Source organism: Cygnus olor, chromosome 1 (genome assembly GCF_009769625.2).
Source record: "Cygnus olor isolate bCygOlo1 chromosome 1, bCygOlo1.pri.v2, whole genome shotgun sequence".
In the NCBI taxonomy this organism is placed as follows: Eukaryota; Metazoa; Chordata; class Aves; order Anseriformes; family Anatidae; genus Cygnus; species Cygnus olor.
In genome coordinates, this window is record NC_049169.1 from 131,877,899 (window position 1) to 131,898,545 (window position 20,647).

General features: G+C 44.2%; 1 protein-coding gene across 4 annotated transcripts in view; it reads right to left on the reverse strand.

The window, feature by feature from the left end:
- Positions 1-3,118, reverse strand: part of WWC3 (WWC family member 3) — a 100,753-nt gene extending 97,635 nt beyond the window's left edge. For 2 of the 4 annotated variants that reach the window (XM_040533931.1, XM_040533922.1), the window contains exon 1: positions 2,959-3,080. The gene's annotated coding sequence lies outside the window, so the exon portion shown is untranslated. Of the gene's footprint in view, positions 1-2,958 lie in introns of all 4 variants that reach the window. The other 2 variants (XM_040533947.1, XM_040533940.1) reach the window with 2 other exon arrangements.
- Between the last annotated feature and the right edge of the window lie 17,529 nt (positions 3,119-20,647).

Here is a 20,647-nt window from a genome sequence, read left to right on the forward strand (position 1 = left end):
CAAGCAAAAAAATCTAACAAAACTCACCAGCTTGGAAAGCTTTTGCCAACAGTTTTGGCAAAGCTCTAATCACTTGAAAACACAGCCTTGTAACAAACAGCAACCATAATAAGAGTTGGTGCCACAAAGATCATCAATATCAACCACAAATGCAGTCAGTCTTTTACAAGAACATTTACAATCCCGTTATTGACCAGCATCTCAGTATACTAAGTACTGTGCAAACACAAGATAAAAAGGCCATTTGCTGCCTTGAAGAGCTTACAATCTATTAAGATAAAAGACAACTACTACAGCAAGAAGAAAACATGCACTGAACGGTTTCACCTTAAGATCTACAGGATCTGCCAGACAACTGTCTAGCAATCTACACAGATCAACACAATAATCTCTGTCAACCTAACCACTGATTTGATACCAAAGAAGCTTCTCAAATCTGCTCGTTTTATCACCCTCCTACTGTTCTCCTTTTTCTTTATTCAATTTTTCCTACCATAAAAAAAATAAATCATACGGCATCCACTTCTAGTTCCTTTATCCCCTTTCAGTCTGTTACCTTGACTTACCTCTTTCTCCTGTCACCTTCTTTCCCAAACCCCCAAATCCTTCATACAGCACATTTCTCCTTCCTTAACGTCGCAAAATAGCATTTCCTTCTCTTCTTGGCTTCAACAGGATTTTTTTTTCCTTAAATCAAATAACCACTTCATATTAAATTCACTAACCTAACTACAAAAGGCTGAGAAATCTCAAAGGGAATGCTGAAAAGAAAAACAAACTATTAAGTCCCAGCTACAGAGAAAAAGGAGCCCGTGGGGATGCTTATAGGATTACTGCCCATAGGAAAGCTTGGAGGTGCTGATTCTCAGAGTCCTGATCATGTGCAACATGGCCTGAGGTCCCATCATTTCGTCCAATTGGGTCAAAATGAAACCAACGCACAGGCACAGAAACAGGGGGCTGATCTGTCACTCTATGCCAAACTGACAATGAGGCATATATGATACCAAGCATATTACTCGACCTTACTTTTTCAAGTTCTTTTGCAGAAAAAAACAGCTTCAGTACCATCTCCCTGCTGCTCTGACCTTTCCTTCCCAAACTTTGGCAGAACACAACTAACCTGATCCCTTCCTACTTTGCTGCTGCCCCCAGGAATCTGAATAGCTGCAATGAAAACTAAAAAGACCGGCCACCTTCCGCTATGCAAAACACAGCCATCTCACTGCATTAACAACAGCAGTCTGTTCTCAGCCAGAGATGAGCTCTGCAATCATAAAACTCGCTTCTGCTGCTTGAATTCTGTAGGAACTGTTGACATTTCCTCGTGAAAACGTCGTGTCTTTTCTACCTGCCCCAATATAACTGTCTCAATCTCTGCTCTACAGCCTGTTCTCCTCACTTAAAAAATAAATCTCTGTTTAAACACTGGTGTGAAGTATTGAAAGAAAATTTCAAACGTCGTGTGGCATTTCAATTATTTCTTCAAAACATGAGGTCCTAATTTGAGCAGTGCTATTCGAATTGAATGGCGCTACATCGCCACTGAATTTAAACGCTGCAGTGAATTGCTAACTCTTTTTCTTTGCTGTCTCTACATAAAGTACTCCAGGAGACGAAACTGCATACCCCCTGAAATTTAATGGAAAGGACGGCATGCAGAGAAGCCACAGACACGTTATTATGTCATCGGTTACCTTTAAAACAGAGTATTACAAGTAAGTGAACGTTAAAAAAACGCATAGATTGCTGCAGAAAAAATGCGCTAAAGCATAATAACAAGTATTTAATACATCAGCAAAAAATATGTGCATGCGTAAGTACGTCTAAACAACGAGACAAAAGATCTTGATCTTGTAGGTAAATATTTAGGCTCTTTAAACAGTTATGCATCATTGTGCAAGACGGCAGGAATTGCTCAAATTACTCCAGTCTTTAACCCAGACTGCGCTTAAATGTTTCTGTGGCCTGCTTAACATTCCAGGCATAGTTCTGGCAAGGTAGTTCTGGCCGAAGTTCAAACTGTCCTTGTCCAACTTTCACTTACTATAAAAACATTGTTTAATATAGAAAAGCACACACAGAGACATATGTTTCTTATTTTGCAGACACCTCGAATACTGACACTTGTGTTCAGCAGCTCCGTGTGGAAATTTTTAGGCGAGCGCTTTCAAAGCGAGGGTGTATTCGCCAGGCGGCACCCGCTACAGATATTTCCCCGCTTCCAGAAGTTTTAAGCTCTAACACGCTCTTTATGGGCTGCAGGCAGCTCTGCCAAAGGGCGCACACCCCAAAGCGTGTGAAGCCCGGCGGGATTTACCCAGGGCCACCGAGACCTGGGTCCAGCCCAGCCGTACCGGCACGGCCGGGTCTGAGCGCGGCGGACGGGCTGCCCCGGGACAAGGCAGGGTTCGTAGCGCAGCCTGCGTCTGTCAGAGTGCCTGCAGGAACGCACCGGCTTGCGCCGCGTTATCCGCACGAGGAGGCAATCCACCAAATCGCCTCGGCGTGCCCCGAGCCGCTGCCCGTTAGCCGGGGCCGGTTAATAAACCAACGCGGCCAAAGCCGCCCGGTTAAGGCACGGCGGGGCCATTCCAGCCCGTGAAAAACCGAACCGGGGGGCCCGGACCCCGCTCCCCAGGCCGGGCCGTGCCGGGCCAGGCCGGAGCGGTGCCCCCGCGCCCCTCGCGGCCACGCCGGGGCCGAGGCGGCTCCAAGCCGCGGGGGCTGGCAGCAGCGCGGCGCGGCGCTGGGGCCCCGCTCGGCCCGACACGGCCCGGCTCGGCCCCCGCCCGCCTCCCCGCCGCCCACACCCTGCCCGCGGCCGCGGCGAGGAAAATGTCGCCGCCGGGCCGCCGGGCACACGAAGCCGGGAGCCGAGAGCGGGCCCGTAGGGGACAAGCCGAGCCGAGCCGAGCCGAGCCGGGGGCTCCCCCCCCTCCTGCTCCTGCCCCGTACCTGTCCCGGGGGTCGATCCACGAGGTCTGCCGGGTGTTGTGGTCGATGTAGAAGACGCGCCCGTCGAAGTCCCTCGCCTCCTCCCAGCCGGCGGGCAGCGGCAGCTCCGAGCTCTCCCGGCCCCGCTGCCCGCCCGCCGCCGGCCCGCCGCCGCCGCCGCCCTGCCCCGCCGCCCCTTGCTGCTGCCGCCGCCGCCGGCCGCCGCTCAGCCACGGCATGGCCGCCCCGCCGCCGGGCCGCCGCCGCCCAGCTCCGGCTGAAACCCGCTCCCCGCCCGCCGCCGCCGCCGCCGGGGCAGCTCCCGTCCCGCCCGGGCCGCGGCCGCCCGCCGCTTCCTCCTCCTCCTCCTCCTCCTCCTCCTCCAGCACTAGCAGGCGGCCCCGCGGGCAGCGGGACTCGGGCGGCTCCGGCTGCGCCGCGCCGGGCTCATCCTCCCCCGCGCCAGCCCCGCTCGGCGCCGGGACCAGCCCCGCCGCGGCTCCAAACCCCGCCCGGGCCCTGCCCCTGCCCCTGCCCCTGCCCCGCGCCGCCGCCGCGGCTCCCGGCCCCCGAGCTCGGCCCGCCGGCCCGAGCGCCCCCGCCCCGCCGCTCAGCGCCCCGCCGCCTCCCCCCGCTGCCGCTCCCGCCCGCCGCCTGCCCCGGCCCCGGCCCCGGCCATCTTCCCGCCCGCCCTCCCTCGCCAGGGCCCGGCCCCCGCCGCCGCCTCCACCCCGCCCGCCCGTTCCCACGCCGCCGAGGGCCGGGCCGGGCCCCGCGGGGAGCGGCGCTTCCCTCCCTGCCTCCCTCCCGCCCGGGGCACCGGCCCCTTCCCCCGGCACGGCTCGGCCGCCCCTTCCTCTGCGGCCTGCGGGGGAGGCGGGAGGGAGGCGCCGCGGAAGCCGGGCCCGAGCCCGGCCCGGCCGCTGCCCCCCGGGGGCGAGGGGCAAGGAGCGGGTGGGTGCGGGCCTGGGCGAGGCGTCGTGCCCGGGCAGCAGGGGACGGAGCCCCCCGTGAGGTGCCCGGTGCCCTGCCAGGCGGTGGGGGTGCGTGCATCTGGCTTGCTTGACATCCCTTAACCTCGTCCCGTTTGAAGGCCACGAAGCGGAGTTCCCACTCCCATACCGAATTAAATCCCCCCAAACTGCGGTGCTCTGTGCTTGCCCAGGATGCCGGCATCAGCTAAGCCTTTGAAAACCAGGAAATAAAGAGTTAAGGTGATGCAAACCGAGCCTCTGAAAACGAGGAAAAGAGTTAACAGTTTATTCCAAAACAGCCTTAACTCAGCCCCCTGAAATTGCCAGTACCCTGCCAGGGATTATATTGCGATTCCGATTATGTTCCACTTGCATTTGCCGCTTTAAGTTACAGCTGTATGAACATTAATTGCAGCGGTGCGGTTATAAATGCAGGAAATCAGAGGACTTTTGCTGCTGACTTCTTAGGCCTTTGTCTCCCTCCCCCCCCCCCCCCCCCCCCCACCATTAGTTATCAAAGGAAAGAACAGTTGGATGATAAAGGCAGCATAGATCCCGGGACATATCTGGCATTTTACCTGTTCCGTAGGTTATTTCAGCAGTAGTCAGCTGGAGTCTTCTTACCAAGGCTGCCATGAGCAGCGAGGTGTGAAAGGAGAGTACTACGTGGTTCTAACGATGAAAGCGGAACAGCATACCTTGCTCTGAAGGCAATGGTGAAGTAGGTTAATAACGTGGTAAAGGGCTGAAATTTAGCAAAGGTGAGGTTATGCCTCTGCAGTAGATTTGACCTTCCAAAGCATGACAGCTTATGTTGAGCTGAGCTCTTCTCAACGGAGGTTTTGTTTCAGCAAAGAGTGGGTGTCAGGCTGCCTCATGGTCTGGAGAGATCAGCAGGCAGCATCCCCAGGAGCCATGTGCTGGTTGTGTAGCATGGATGTTTGTAAGGCATATTTCAAAGCTAAAGCACGGTACAAGCTCTCTATTTTTCAGGGGTTGCAGTTTCTATTATTTTAATTATGTCTCCCAGGCTTTCAGAGGTTTTATTTAGCTGAGGTAGGCATTCTCAAATGGCACAGGTCTGTATTAGCAATGCCTTGGGACACTGGATTTTCTTGTTCAAAGAGAAAAAAAAAAAAAAACTCCTCTGCACCACAGCTCAACTCTCCCTTCATTGCCTTTAACGGCCTTGCAGCGATTACCTTAGCACAATGTCTGCACAACACAGCACTGTGCCAAGACGCTGCACTAGTTCATAGTACCTGGAAGCAGCAGAGCCAGGTCATTACAGTAATCCACTAAGACTAATTAGCCCTGCTGAGGATATGTGCAACGTAGCTTCCTCTTCCTCATCACTCCCCACAGTCCCAAGAGAGGCTCCAGCTTCAGCAAGGAACCTATAGACTGAGGCTGCAGAAACGCTACAGGACTGACCGTGGAGGCAGCAAAAAGGCTTTAGTTTGGGGACAAGGAGCTCAACACGGCGGTGGGCAGAGGGGAAGTGACGGGACCTAATGTGGAACATTTCATTCAGCTCATAGCCCTTTGACTAAATTCTCGTCTTAACTTTGGCAAAGTGCTTCGGGCTAGAGCCAGAACAGGACTTGGCTGGGTTGTGGTTTCTCGGCAGAATTATGACGCACATGTTCCATGTAAAGCATGAGCTGGGTGTCCAGTATGGCTTGGATCTTGTGGATGCATTATAATTGCCATTTAGGATGCATCCGCTGCTGTGTGAAGGACAGGGCCAAGATTTTCAGGTGCACAGTCGTTGCTTCTCCAACTGGTAGGTTACATCTCCCTAAATCTTCAACAAATGTGGAAAAAAAATAAAAAAATTAAATCTGTAGATGATGCCTGGAGAAAGTTTGCAGGCTAAACAAGAGAACTTGTCCTGAAAAACTCAGATTTTAAATTGTCCCAGCCTTCAGATTTAACTTTTAGGCTCTCCGTATTTAGAAAAACCTTTAGCTTAGCTCAGGAGTGGAAGCTTCTGAATAAAGGTGTTGAAAAACGTGATTCCAAGAATCCAGCCAGCTGCGCCCAGAGCTGCTTACAGCAGTCAGTAGGAAATGATAGGGCTAGCGGTTGCCACACAAGAATAGAGACTCCCTCTGTCTGCAGCACACTCGTGCCAAGATGCCAGGCAGGAACTCACTCAATTATTTTTAAGGCCAGATTGGTGCCCTTCATCGGATGTTACCTCATCCTTTTGCCTGTTCCCCGGGAGGAAATGAACAAAGCATTCAGGAGCCAATGGTTATTTTTGAGCAATATGAAGAGGCATGAAGAGAAGAACCTGAAATAGTTGCCACAGTTTTAATGCCAGAGCACTAATTTGCAATGCATTCTCTGCCATCCTCACCCTGCAATGAAAGCTTACCAAACCTGCATCACTGCTCCCTCCATATCCTTTTTCTTCCTCTTAAATGTCTGTCATACCTCGTCAGGAAAAAGAGAAAGAGAAGAACGGACAAAGTGATATAACACAGCATCTCTCTATTTTGGGTTGCAGAAATGAACTCCTCTGCCAAACAAAAGCGACCTATATAATAAGCAACATGTAAGTACACCATAGAAGGCTTAGAAGAGATAGAAGTCTGCCACAGGAGATTAAATGCTTTCACACGTGCCAGCACGTCATATTTCATATGAAAATGTATCTGTTTACATAAACTCACATAAGTCCCTTGTCTCACTCATCTCCATATATTCAGAATATGCATCTTGATTCTCACATATTTCACACACCTTCATTCCGTACCTATTTTTCTTTACTTGCATTTTTTTCCACCTGCAAACATTGCTCACATATTCACTCATTCCTCAGGCACACCTATTCCCATTAGCTCAAAATTACATATGTAGCCTTTCTTCATGTACCCTCCCTTGCCATAGTCAGTTTTTACCATCACGGATTCTACGTACACATCTCCTCCACTCTACATGCTCTTATAACCAAGTCTGTAATGGATATCACAACATTTTCCATCGAACACGTAGATAACTTTTCCAGCTGTAGGTTGTACATAACAAGTTCCAGCTGTCCCACTCTGGAAAAGGGAAAACCCCTTCATTCTGCGTGAAAATCCCAACCTCTTTTGGTACTCCACTTCTTTCTTGCAATTGCTGGGAAATGGCAACTGGGCAGAATTGTTACCTCTGTGCATATAATAACAACTCCACTCCTCACCTTCTAACCGTAGCACTTACTTGTAATTTGTTTCTCATTTTCATGTGTGATCATAGATGTCTTTTGGAATGGCAGAGTGAAGGCTCCTTCATCATCATTGCCCTTCTGAAGGCCAGCTATCACAGTCATCCTGCAAACTGGGGGGGGGCTGTTGGGGGTTTCCCTCTCCATACCAAATAAAGTTATGGACTGCATATGGCAGCCCTTTAACCAGTTGAATTACTGCTGAGAAATCTGTCTCAGGGGAAGGCTCTCCTGGGGCTGCAGTACAGAGATTCAAGCATCCTCCAGCATGGTGGAAACCAGGCTGGCTGCCCAGCTTTTGCAGCTGCAGGCTGGTAGGATGTCTGAAGCTCTTTCGGACAGTTGCTGGGCAAAGGAGAGGTCTGACATGTGGGTTTAAATATGTGAAACAAGATGCGATGTTGGCCCTTCTGTAGGGTTAGCAATTGAGATGGCATGGAAGGCAAACTGGATGAGTGCCAATTCCCGTGGGTTACATAGGGGTTCAAGATGGCACAACAGGCAACACAGAGAGTTGCAGTAGGTAGTAGGAAGCATGATCAACAGTCACCCACTACAGAGGAACCAAAGAGCAGTGAACCCTCAACCCTCGTTGGCTGCAGGAGTAAAGGGCCTGTCAGTGATTGTCCACTAGCCCAGGTACAGGCACGAAGAGTGCTGAGAAGCAAAACAGCGGTGTAAAATCACTGAGGGCTTTCAGGGTGTGAAACAGAGGAGGGAGATGTGTCTACGTACATGAGAAGGAAGCATGTCTTTCTGCACACTGAACAGGTCTGATAAGAAGTTCTCCTTGAGGCAGGGTATTCCTACACAGCAAATAGACTGAAAATCCCAAATCAGTGGGAAAAACAAAGTGTAAGTCTGAATCTAACATGAAGACTTATTGAAAGATTTCAATATTTTATCAGTATTTTCAGTATTTTATCAGGAGGCATTTATATAGGGGAAGATTTGTTCATTCTGTAAAAACAAGACCATCTGAAAAAAAAGTAGTAGTTCTACTAGTTTTTGTAGTCATTGATGTTTTGTCCCCTGATTCTTTTCCTCACGGTAATTCCAATTAAATGGAACATGGAATAGCTATAGTTACAGCCTCCTGGGTCAGCAGTCTACATGCAGCCAAGGAAATAATAACAAGCTATTGTTTGATGCTTCACTTCCTGGTATGGAAATAGCATAAAAAGGCCCTGGAGTTGCACTGCCATAGTGCATAGTGTACATAGATGGTGGGTGAGGTAGATAACAAAGGTGATGGTACCTCTAGGCACATGAAGAGAATAGTCCCTTACAGGATTTTTAGTTCAAATCTTGAGGCTGTGGTTAACCTTTGCTTGAATGCAAATCAAGTGCTTAGATACTCGGTGCAATAAAATGTATACGTAACTATTTGTTCTCAAATAGTTATGCCCATAAAACATTACAATATGTATATAATGTGCTTTTGTAATGTACATTTGAATTTTGATGGCATGCCAAGATTCTTCATTTATGGCTTTGATTTAATAAAAAATACATAGGTGGAATTATTGAACAGAAACTTTTAAAGATACCGGATTTTGTAGAAACAATAAGATATGATACTCCTCCAGGCTTCACAGATTATATAAGACTACGTTGGCTGCAAATAGAAAAGTTGTGAAATATACAGTAGTTAGATATTAAATAACTGTAGCAATAGATTTGAATATAGATCAATTCCTCAGAGTGTGCAGTCCTGCTTACGTCCGGGTTACATATCCCATTCTAATTCTCCATTTCATGACACCTACTCGTTTGTCTCTAAAAGGCCTGGGATAGAGGTGATGTGAATTTCTCTTTCTCATTCCTAATATACGCTATTCGCTCTACTTATTTATCAGCTGTCAGCGGTGTTTGCTTAGAACAGTGTAAGTGCTCATACTCAGGAAATCCCACTGACCAAGTTTCCCTGGACAAATTGAATTCTTCATACTACAGCCCAGCTTGTCAACCGTTTAAACATCCAGATATAGCATTTTATCTATCCAAACATTTAGGATGTTTATAATTATGAAGAGTTTTTATTTATTTATTTATTTGGTTTTTTTGGAGACACAAGAAATTTTTCACTTGCCTTCCTGTGGGATGTTCTGTCCCAGGCAACTTCCAAGTTCAAAGCTCATCATTAAATCTGTGCATAAGTTGCACAACATTTACAATTTTAGATTTCTAAAATTCCATGTAGGAATCTGATGAGTCATTGAGCTAGTTCCATCAATATAAAAATCTTGCTCTGACATCCCACCGGGGTTGGAAGGGCAGGGGGTAGTTGCCTCTCTTGTCTCTGTCTTCACTGTGAATACTCACCCACTTATTCTATTTGCAAACTTAAGGCTATTTCACTTAAGTGCTTTCCCAGACAACTATAAATAGGCTCTTGGAAGTGGTAATTAAGTCAGGACCACATTCGCTCGCAGGAATTTAACAACTTCGCCTGGCAGAATGCAATTGTTTTTTCCTCCTTCATCCAGGTCCTAGCAATTGGCCACAGAGGATCTGGAACAGTTTAATGGTTCAAACCATTTGCAGCATGATTGTATACTGGCACGTTATTCCTTTTGCCTCATTATTCATGCTGCTATTAATTTTTATTTAAAAAAATGTTGAGAAACAGACTCAGTCTGAGCTCAGCCTTGTCATATGCCCAAAATAAAATGGGGCAGTGGAAGAGGCCTAGAGGACTCTCAGGTGGGAGGACAAGATGATGAGTGCTAGGGAGATCCTGCAGAGGTGTGAGCAGAGAAAATTGTAAACTCAAGTGTACAAAATAAATTGTAACTGCATGAAATTATAATTTAAGACTTAGTGTACTATATTTACTCTATATCATCCTAGCTTCAGGGATTGCAATGGCTATTTTGCGCTACTTCTGTCTTTGTAACAAGTTGCCATAAGGAAAGAAATAGTTCCTTCACCAAAAAAAAAAAAAAATACAAGAGCATTGAAATCTCTTAACAGCAAGCTTTACTACATACGGTGACCACAGCCCATGCACCTCAGCCCCAACAGGACACTGTTTTTGCCTCCTGGCCTTAGAGTCAGCAGGTGTGCTGTGCCACCCCTTGGTGCCGAGGTCTCCTCCTTGCTGTTTGGGTGCTTGGTGGAAGGCTTCTGGGGGCCTGAAGCATGGAGCGTGTCTTGTGTCACTTCAAAAGGTGGTAAGCATATTCATTCCCCTGCATAAAGCTTTTTAAAAGCAGAAATAGAGAACTTTCTAGATAAATTACCATATATAGGCTTTCTGCAGGATTCCCCGGCACATTTGCTTAGTGACTCCCAATTACTTCACTAACACTGTAGTGCTTGTTCTCACATTGACATCACCGGAGAGATATTTATTCCAGCACAAGATGTTTGCTGTGTAGAATATGCCCAATTTTGTTTTACAAAAGCACATTATTACAGCTCATTTTTCATTTCCATCCAAAGATGTATTGTCTGTGGTATTGCACACTCTTAGGGAAAGAAACAACACAAAACCACCTCCTGCAATCTCCTTTTCTTTTCCTTCTAAAGAAGCATTCCCGTTCACATGCATTCCAGTAAATATACATTCCAGTTTAGTAATACAAGAATAACACTCACAGTGTGCACTGTGATTCTGGTACTGGAGACAAGCTATAAAACCTCTGTAACATGAGACTGACTGTATCAAGTCAAACCAAAATCTATCCAGCCAAATACCGTGTTTCTAACCATGGCCACTAACAGCTGCCCAGAGAAGAAGAACAAATTAAAAATACAGTAACAGTTTTCAAGATCCTTATCCCAATCTCCAGTGAATTTCAGCTCAGGATGCTCTGACCCAAGGCTGATATCCTTGTATTTAACAGCTCCCTTGGGATTTTCTTTAATGAATTCATTTGATTGTTTTATCAACCATGACATATATGGCAAAGATTTTTACATACGCCTTTCGAAAATTATTACCTTTCATTCTGAATCTCTGTGGTGTTAGCAGTTGATGCCTCCTATTTGCCTCAGTAAAGGAAAAAGCAATCATTCTCTGTCTTCTCCATGCAGTTCCGCCATACCCACCTCCATCATTTCTGTGGTGCTTTCTGTGACCTTCCCAGCCTTATGAAGAAAACTCTCCTTTATTTCACTCAGCTTGGATTGAAGTGGTCATTTTCCCTCAATGACCATGATGACTGACCAACAAATTAGAAAACAGCCATGGATAATAGATCCCATTACTCTGTCCTCTCTGAAGTGAAGGCAAAAATACAATTCAATGATTTATTTCGGCCTTTTGGAGCATGTTTCGCATGGGGTGGATGTGTGTGGAAGTACTTTATCTCAGGCATCCCAAAGGCTATACCCATTCAGAAAAGCAGAATTCTGTACAGAATTCCCCAGCATTCCCAGATAAGAAAAAATAGCCATAGTACTATTATTTTGATGTTAAGCAGAATATTACATTCATAACCAGAATAGTTCCTCTTGTATAGCAGTCATTGATATTTGTTCAGGGATACTTTTTTTTCATTTATTTGTTCATTTAAAGTCAATATTTTATACTGGTGTAACAGATCATTGCTATACACAGGATATGGACAAAGAATTCCTAACGTTCAAACCAGCAAAATAGAAATATGCAATATCAGTCTGATGGTTGTTCTTTATAATTTTTGCCCTCCATCATCCCTTAGTAAATACTATCTTACCAAAACTACCTAGACAATTTATCTAGACAGAGGACTTCTTTGCTCTCTGAGAGCTTTTCCAGTTCAGATACTCTCAAGTTCTTGTAAAGTTCACATTAACATTTACATTTGAACTGACCTCCAGATGATATTTTTCAAATACTGCTGGATTAATATTCTCAGTGGATCACATATAATTTTAAGGAAAGATTAAAATATGATTTTAATTGCTTAGATTTTTTTCCAGTGTTTAAAAATCTGTAATTGGCTTTTAAAATTTAACTCTAAGATCTCTCAGTCCTTTAAAATCAAACTTGTAAAATCAAGGCTATATTGCTTTATTTTATCCTTACTGTAGGAAAATCTGCTAGTTTCTGTAATGGCTAGTATTGTAAAAACCGTAAAGATGCTTAGTATAGCAATAATACAGACAAAGGAAAAGCATCTGCTGAGCTCACTATATTGAAATTAGCAGCATGCTTCTGTCACTAAACAGAGCAATCTGGTACAAGTTAAATAAATAAATAAATAAATAAATAAATAAATTATTCATTACCTGGCCCAAAACCTCATCTGCACAGAAAAATCCCTAAGTCAAAGTCAGTACCTTCAGAGATGTGTGATGTTGGGAAGACTAGTGCTGAGTTACTCCTTGTTTCATGCCAAAATAAAGTTCAAGATTTGGTCTAGTTTCAAGCAGAGAGAGCTTCTCTTCAGTGCCTGCCTCTCTGTGGACTCTATTAGCATTGTGGGCATCTAGATTTGGAAGCCCTGGATTTTTATGTCTGTCACACGCTTTGAGTTGCCTGAAGCCAGTGATGCAAATGCTATGCTTTAGTAATATCTGCTGTAAACAGCTGCCCACCATCGTAAAGAATGAAAATTCTGTGGCAAGGGCAGGGCTGTAGCCCAGTTCTCTAGGGCAGGATGCAGCTGGTTTAATCACTGGACTTTCTCTTGGTGCAGTTTCTTGATTCATTTGCTAAACACTTCCAGCTTTTGGAATGCAAAAGTGAAAAAGGCAAAGTTCTATCAAAACTAAAGCTGAAAGGGTTCAAATGACAGTGACCATGCAGCATAGGAGACTTTTCTGGATGACCAGCATGGTGCCAACCAGTGCTGCTGACGTTAGACTCCACGTAGTCCAAGGGCCGTGTGCTTCCTTCATAATCTCTGACACCAGGATTGCCAGGGGAAGCTTTCTGTGGGGGAAAGCTGAGGGACTGCAGCCTTTTCCTTTTTGTATAGACAGTGTCCTGCAGTCATCCAGTCAAAAGATGGAAAGGGAGCTGCCATTCACAATTTCCAGGTCTGGCTACCCTAAAAAGGTGGGTTGCACACAAAATTATTCCTTTGTTTGCAGGTCTCAGACACCATTGTTGCCAACCTCTGGCATGACTGGGGAAACAAATCAGTAGGCCATTGTGTGTTTCATGAAATTGAATGAATACAAAAAAATAAAATAAAATAAAAAAATAAACAGCATGTGAGATGTGTATGAAGTGTGGTGAGACATAATTTTGACCAATGCCTGATTTAACTTCATTATCAGATCTGATAGAACAATATGGAAGTCACACAGAGGAAAACAAACGAACAAACGAACAAGCAAACAAAAAACAACCACCAAACAAATTGTTTATTTACAATGTTATTCAGAATGTGATAGTAGTGTATGTAAAAGTTATGGCAGTCCATCGGGTTTCCTGTTGCCACCCCCTTGGCATACATTATTAGTACGCGTTTTTCTATAACCACTAACTCCTCTGCAGTTTTGGTCAGCACATTTAGGATGGCCAATACTCTGCTGTGAGAATAAAGGAAAGTCTAGAAAATGAGCAACGACCATTTCAGGCAGCGTTTTCTTTTCTGTTGTGAGACTCCTGACTTTGGTTTCTTTGTTTGCTAAGGTTTCAATGTTTTAATAAAGTTTTAGGGCTGGGCTGCACTAAATATGCCCCTTGACACAAATGTCAGTGGTATGTTTTGGGGCTGAAATAGATTTTTGCTTTTGGCTTGAAAAATTATAAATGACATTTTTCTTTCCACAGAGGTTATTCCATTTTTTAATAATTTTTTTTCCTACAAGACAGACTGTATATGAACTAGGTTAATAGCAGCTAATTTTCCTGATATCATTATCCTTTGGGAGTATCATTTTACTAGAAGTAAAATGACATCTAATCCTCCCACCCACTACCACCATTATTTATTACCACTCTATGAATAGATCTCCTAACTTGGTTTTATTAACAAAAGATATGACTGCATATTTGGTAGTAACTCTCTTGATATCAAGGCAAAAAGCCACAAGATTAGAATCATATTTTCTCAAAAACACTTTCTAACAATAGATAGAATTCACACCAAATAACATCTTACTAAGAATAGACGGAATTATTGTGTAAAAATGCTTCATGCACAATGGAAAAAATTCCAGCAATTTTGGCTGGGAGGCTATGACAATTTGTGACACACAAAAAAAAAAAAAAAAAAAAAAAAAAAAAGATGATGCTGTCACAAATGCAGAAAAATGTTTTAGCTCTGTCAGAGTGCTGCTTGAATGCTTATCCCCAGTTGAGCGTTCCAAACTTTTTTGGAAGAACTTACCTTTTTAACAATTTGCTGCTTTTAGGTAGTTGTCTATCTCCTACATTAAAAACATAGCTGTGACTACTGTCTGAGATCAAAAATTGAGCTTACTTTTTCTTTGGAACATTGTTTTTTGAACATGCATCATCTCCTTGTAACTTGCCTTGATGAGGAGGGGCACTTCAGTAATGTTTTCAAAGCTACCCCACTGATCCTCAAAACGCAGTTTTATGATATCTGCACAAAGTCTGACTGTGGATAGTTTGTAGATAGTATGCTATGACTACATATCACATTGACTACTACTCTGTTACGCTTTCCTTATGCTCCCCTGTCCCTGGCCACACTGCTTCCTGGCTTGCCTCTTCACACTCCTCCTTCAGCACAGCATCCCTAAATGCCAGCCCATAACTAGCATAATTAGCAAGAGCAGCTTCTTCATGCTCCGTTTTAGCACCCTCCTTGCTTTGTGGCCCCACAGGGGATGTGAGAGCAGGAGCCGAGCTGCTGGCACACCGAGCTGGTACTCAGTGGGTCTCCATGCTGGAAGCACAGGGGCCTGATTCTGATTTAGTGAGCCTTTGCTCTGCCAAAGGAGCTCAATGTAAACATCCTTGTGCACCCCACTCAGAGAAGTTTAAAGCCTACTGAAGACAAATGGGTACCTTTTATTGGTATGTTCTCACTTAGGTGTATTTTATTTAATGCCTTTTTGTAGTGGTTCTACCGTTGACAGACCCAGTACACTTTTGAATTTAATTTTGGGCTTTTCTACCCATATATTTGAAATGCTCTAATGAAATCTGTTTCTGGCAGTTCAAGCAAAATGTGCCAGTTTGAGTGCAGACAGGGCCACAGTCTCAGTCTTCCTGCTGCATTGTACCTCTGATACAAAGGTTGAGCTCTGTGGAGGGCACATCTTAAGGACATAGCTTAATTCCCTTTTACCACTAATCACTGTGGTTTTTTTCCATGCAAACTTATTGGTCTTCAATATCTTCTCTCATCCTGTATGCGAAGCCACCTCTGAATTTCAAAATGGTTTTATAAAGAGTCATGCCTGGAAGCAAATTTTCCCCCTGCTTGGTTACAGCTTCAACCTTCACTTCCCGTATTGGCCACAAAATGTAGAACTGCCTCTTTAAAAGCAAAAAAAGTTAGCGAGTGCAGCTTGCAGTGATTTTTATGTTCTTTCACATTTTCCTGCCACACTTCCTTTATTTTTGTCTGTCATTAGGTTAATTGTAATATCATCTGTCATTTTGTTTATCTTTTCTGTACTATGCATACCAATGGCACTGCATAAGGAACTGTTCAAGTGTGTTTATGTTAATAACAACAAACATAGAAGGGATTGTTCTATGTCAGGTGCTATCTTACAGTATCCCATTAAAAGAACAGATTTCCAGTGAACACCGAACACCTGTTTTTCACATTCTTTAGTAAATGACTAATGTTTATATACAAAGAGAAGGTGACATCAATTGCAGACTGTAGCAGCTGGTAATCACATCGCCGAACCCTTCCAAATGTTAGCCAATTAGCAAAACCAACACTTTTCTTTTTGTGAATTCCAACCTTCAGCTTCATTTGCTTGCAGCTAACTCAAATATTACGTGCTGTTACATATAAATATAGGATTACAGTCCGAAGAGCTTCCTGTAGCCAGTTCCCAGAACAAAGTGTGCCCTGTAGACTGATAGCTAAGGTGGAGTGATCGTTGGATTTATCTCGATTGTCATCGCAGAAGACTCCTCCATAGTTTATCAGAGAAAGAGGAGAAAGATCCTGTATGTAAGTGATGGGCAGCCATGCGAGATCCCTAGAGGAGGAGCAAAGCCAATTTCCTGCCTCACTGGGATGGAGGGCAGGCAGAAAGAAGGAGGAAAGGAGATACTTCCACTGTTTACAGCAGAAGAGAAATTCCAGCTTGCACATACCAAGACACAGAGGCCTGACAAGACATAATGAAATTCCTCCTGCCTCAGGAGTCCATGTCAAATTGATCTTTGAGAAATGTTTCAATAAATAAAATTCCATGAGGAGAAGGTGAAAAGTATTCTTAATCTTCCCAAGAAATGTGCACGGAACATGAGAATCTGAACAAGTATTCTATAGGGAAGAATCTTCCACTGAAATGAAAATCAAAACGGCACACTTAACGCCGTCAAGACACCTTTAGTTTAGAGGGAAACAGATTTTCCATAATCCTACCTAAGTGATGCCAGGGGCAAAGCTAGTGGCATGAGTCACAAACCACAGCCTCCAGTTTGCCTGCTCATGGTGCTGCAGGTTAAAAGCCAGCACAGAAAACTAACAGAGGAAAACCAGCTAACTGAAGGAAATCCCTTGTATTACAAGGAAACATTGAATTGCAGTCTTCAGGAGTCTTTAAAGAAAGCCAAATAGCCCAACAGTTTATTATGGCAGCACTGAAGTGAAAAATGCATTAATAATTGTCATTATATATGTGCCGATCAAAAGTAAAGCGATTTAATTACTAATATGGATTGTGGGTTTTTATTTCCTGTCTGTAAGAAAAAAATCTTCTGAATGTGTTTACAATATTGGCCACAGTCCTACAAATTCTTTAACAAGAACTTTACTCTTTCATATCTGTGAAACTACTCACTCACATAGCATACACATTTTGCTGACCAACCCTTATTTGAAATTTATGAACAATGAACATAACTTTTACCCCCCCCCCCCAAATTGTCCAAAGGAAGGAAGTCTTTGCCAGAAGACTCCACCATTTGGTTTCCTGTTACTGGCATAAGAAAATTCAATTAATGGTTTGCCTTGAAACAGAACCCAAACATCTCATCACTGCCCATCCAGGCCCTGCTCCAGTTTGGCGTTATTAACCAGATGAAAATGTGAACACCCTGAAATGTTCGTGAGAGTTTTGCATGTGATACATACAGCTTGTTTCTCAGTACACAATTTTACAATATCTGCTTTCCTGAACTGTCAACTGTGGAGTGGAGATTACCAAACAATATTAAGCACAAGAAAAATTAAAGGGAGAAAGGAGAAAAACCTCACTAACAGAAGGAAACTGAGGTCTTCAGAAGACAAAGATTGTCTTTGTGCCTCAAAAACTGACAAAGAAAAAAGTTTTCAATAAATCTTTTTTTTTTTTTTGGGGGGGGGGAGGGGGGTGTCACAATAGTATGATTTAGACAGAAAAAAGAAATTATGTAGAATAAACATACCATTTGTAATTACATTTATCATGAGAGTGACTGTCTCAGCACAGGCTGCAGTAGACAGTGGTCTGTCTTGGTGCCATACTCATCTCCGGTTTCTGGGAGAATGAAAACAGAATAAAGGTCTTAGATTTATGGGACAGTGATGGTCCTGTAATAGACCTGTGTTTCTAAGCTTCTTTCCTGGTACAACAAAGTCAAACCTTGGAAATGTTATATTCGATTCTGCCCTGTGATGTACACATAGCAGTACCTTCTCTTGTAATATGGGAACATATGTTTTTCAGGTAACACTAACATGCTTTTACCACACCATAGTTAGTATCATGCAGTGCAGAACAGAATAAGCACCCTAGGAGGTCTCCAACTCAATGCAGCGTGCCAGTATTACACAGTTCAACAAGATTTATGGTCTCAGTCCTGTATAACTGGAGTCAGCTGAATTTCTGAAAATGATTTTCTAGAAACACTAGAACTTTATAGTCAGTACAGTATGACAAAATGTATTGATAGGTCAGAAACATTCTGCATTGTCAGGGGTATCTTTACTCTCCTTCTAAATTTGATCTCAAGAAATACTTTGTAAACATTGATAATAGTAATATATATATATTTATGTTCAAAGGAAAAAAATAATGCTCAAGTCTTCAAAGTTTGTTAAACTATTTATTATTGTAGTGGAAAAAATATACTGAGTAAACATCACCAATATACCCTGCACCATATGCTGCAAATATTCAATGAAATTACACAAGGATTAAAAAAAAAAAAAAAAAAAAAAAAAAAAAAAGTATCTGTAAATAGATGACTTAAATGACTAAATGACTGAAATTACAAGGCCTAGAGGGAAGTTGAGGGTTTATCGTGTATATCCCTCACTGAAATCAATTTTCCAGCACCTAAGCTGTGAATATCCTGAGAAACACTTAAGAAACTTTCTCCTGGACACCCCCAGTGGCGCAGCTGTGTGCTGTCTCACCTTGCCCTGTTCATGGTATGCTCAGGGGGTGAGAGTACAATAATTCACCTGAAAACCCTCCTCTCTCTGACCTTACAGTCTGGTCTCTGTCTGTTGTATTTGCAGGCAGTGGGAGGAGGCAGACTTTTGAGGAAAATGATTACGAGCTGGGCTTCCAGATTAGGCTCTTTCTATGAATTACAATGGGAAGAGCTCTGTCTCTTGTTATCCAGAGGAAGGCCTGGGCAGCTGAACTCCTTTGAAGTGTGTGCACGTGCATATGCGTGCGTGCATCTCTCCCTCTTCTTCTCCATCTGGTCCAAAGACAGAGCCCCTTTCTTTCCCATGCAGACCATCCTGGGCTTCAAGGCCTGAACAGGGAGAAAGAAGCCACCATAAAGACATTTATTTGATCTCAGTGGTGCGTGCTGGAAATTTAGAGCTTTATTAAAACACCGGTTTAGCTGCCACGAGTACTAACGCGGAAGCTTAAATACACCTTCCTTCATGAAAGTCTTCATTGCCGAGGCATAAATGAAGGCGTAGAAATTAAAATGCTGTGTTCTAGGAGAAATATATCACCCGAAGAGCCGCTAAGGGCCAGGCTGAGGGGTTTCTCCATCGCTCAGCCCCGCACCGCGGGCCCCCATGGGGAGCAGAGAGGAGTGGGGCTGCTTGCTCCTGGAGGGGAGCGCTGCTTGGCTCTGCTGCCCTCTGCTGCCTCTTCAGCAGCACGGCACGGCACGGCACACCACGGCCTAGCACACCTCAGCACATCACAGCCCAGCCCAGCACAGCACAGCACAACACACCACACCACGGCACGGCACAGCACACCACGGCCTAGCACACCACAGCACAGCATCACCCCATCCAGACCCCAGCTCTCTACAGCACTGGCATAAGCTCTCGACTTATCTTTACTAAGAACCTAACCATGTGTTGTGTTAAATGTATTTATATATCTTTTTAAATGGCGGGTCTTCTTGTCTTGTTTTGCGGCCTTCTGAGCAAAACAACCCTTCCGAGCCTTCAAACTCCCTTCTGCATGAGTTATGAATGCGATAAATCCCAAAGATGCTGTTATTGTGCCAGGTCTTCAAATCCTTCTGAAGTTTTCCACAGTGGCCATGTACGTAGCAGTAGCCATGAAGTTAGATGAGGAAAGAGCAGTGAACTCTCAAAGCCCTTAAAGCTGGTGATTGGCAGTAAATATGCAGGTATGGACATCACCTGGCCCTTTATATATACCACAAGGCTCATTGCAGAGCATGTCAGGGCCTCTTGAGGATTTCAGAGGCTTTTTTATTGGTAACTGCATGATTGTAGCACCCTGGATGACTTCACAATGATGCAGCACACCCCTTGTTTCAGGTCTGTACAGCCCTGCTACAGACTGGGTGTATTTGGTGCATATTTGGGGTGACTCTTCTGATTTAGCCTTTTCAAAAATTAAGCAAGTTCACACTTACCAAAACCTCTCTGCAATACAAAACAATGGTGCTAATCATATACAACATATGTGACTTTGTATTGACCTGCACATTTACAATAAAGTTTGCCATGTTCAGAATATGTCAGGGTAATTACTCATGCGTGTTGGTGCCCATCTGCTGAACTCCCAGCTAGTTTTCTTGTTGAGTCATTTGCAGGTGTGTACCTTCTCTCACAGGTTCAGTCAAATGCAAGAAAATGGAGTGCTAAAGCTACTTATTTTGGCTGTATTATAAAGACTGGGGTTGTGACTTGGCTGCAAAAAGAAGCTAGGCAGCTGCAACGGGATCACAACCACACTGTCTAAGGTTCCTTGTGCTAAACAATCCTCACGTCAGCTATATCTTGGATTTTTCGTAATCAATCAATAATAATATATTACTGTCAATTTAATGAGATGCTGAGTCTGAAATGTAAAATATCACCATCCATTAACTGTAATGATGTAAAGGCATTCAGTCTTTTATTGTTCTTACATGCCCACAATATCTGACTGGAATTTAGTGAGGTCAAGCTAATGTGAGGACTAGCTATGAGATGCTGTACTGCAGGAGGTAAGAGGCACAACACGCTGCTAGAGGACACCCAAAGGTGAATTC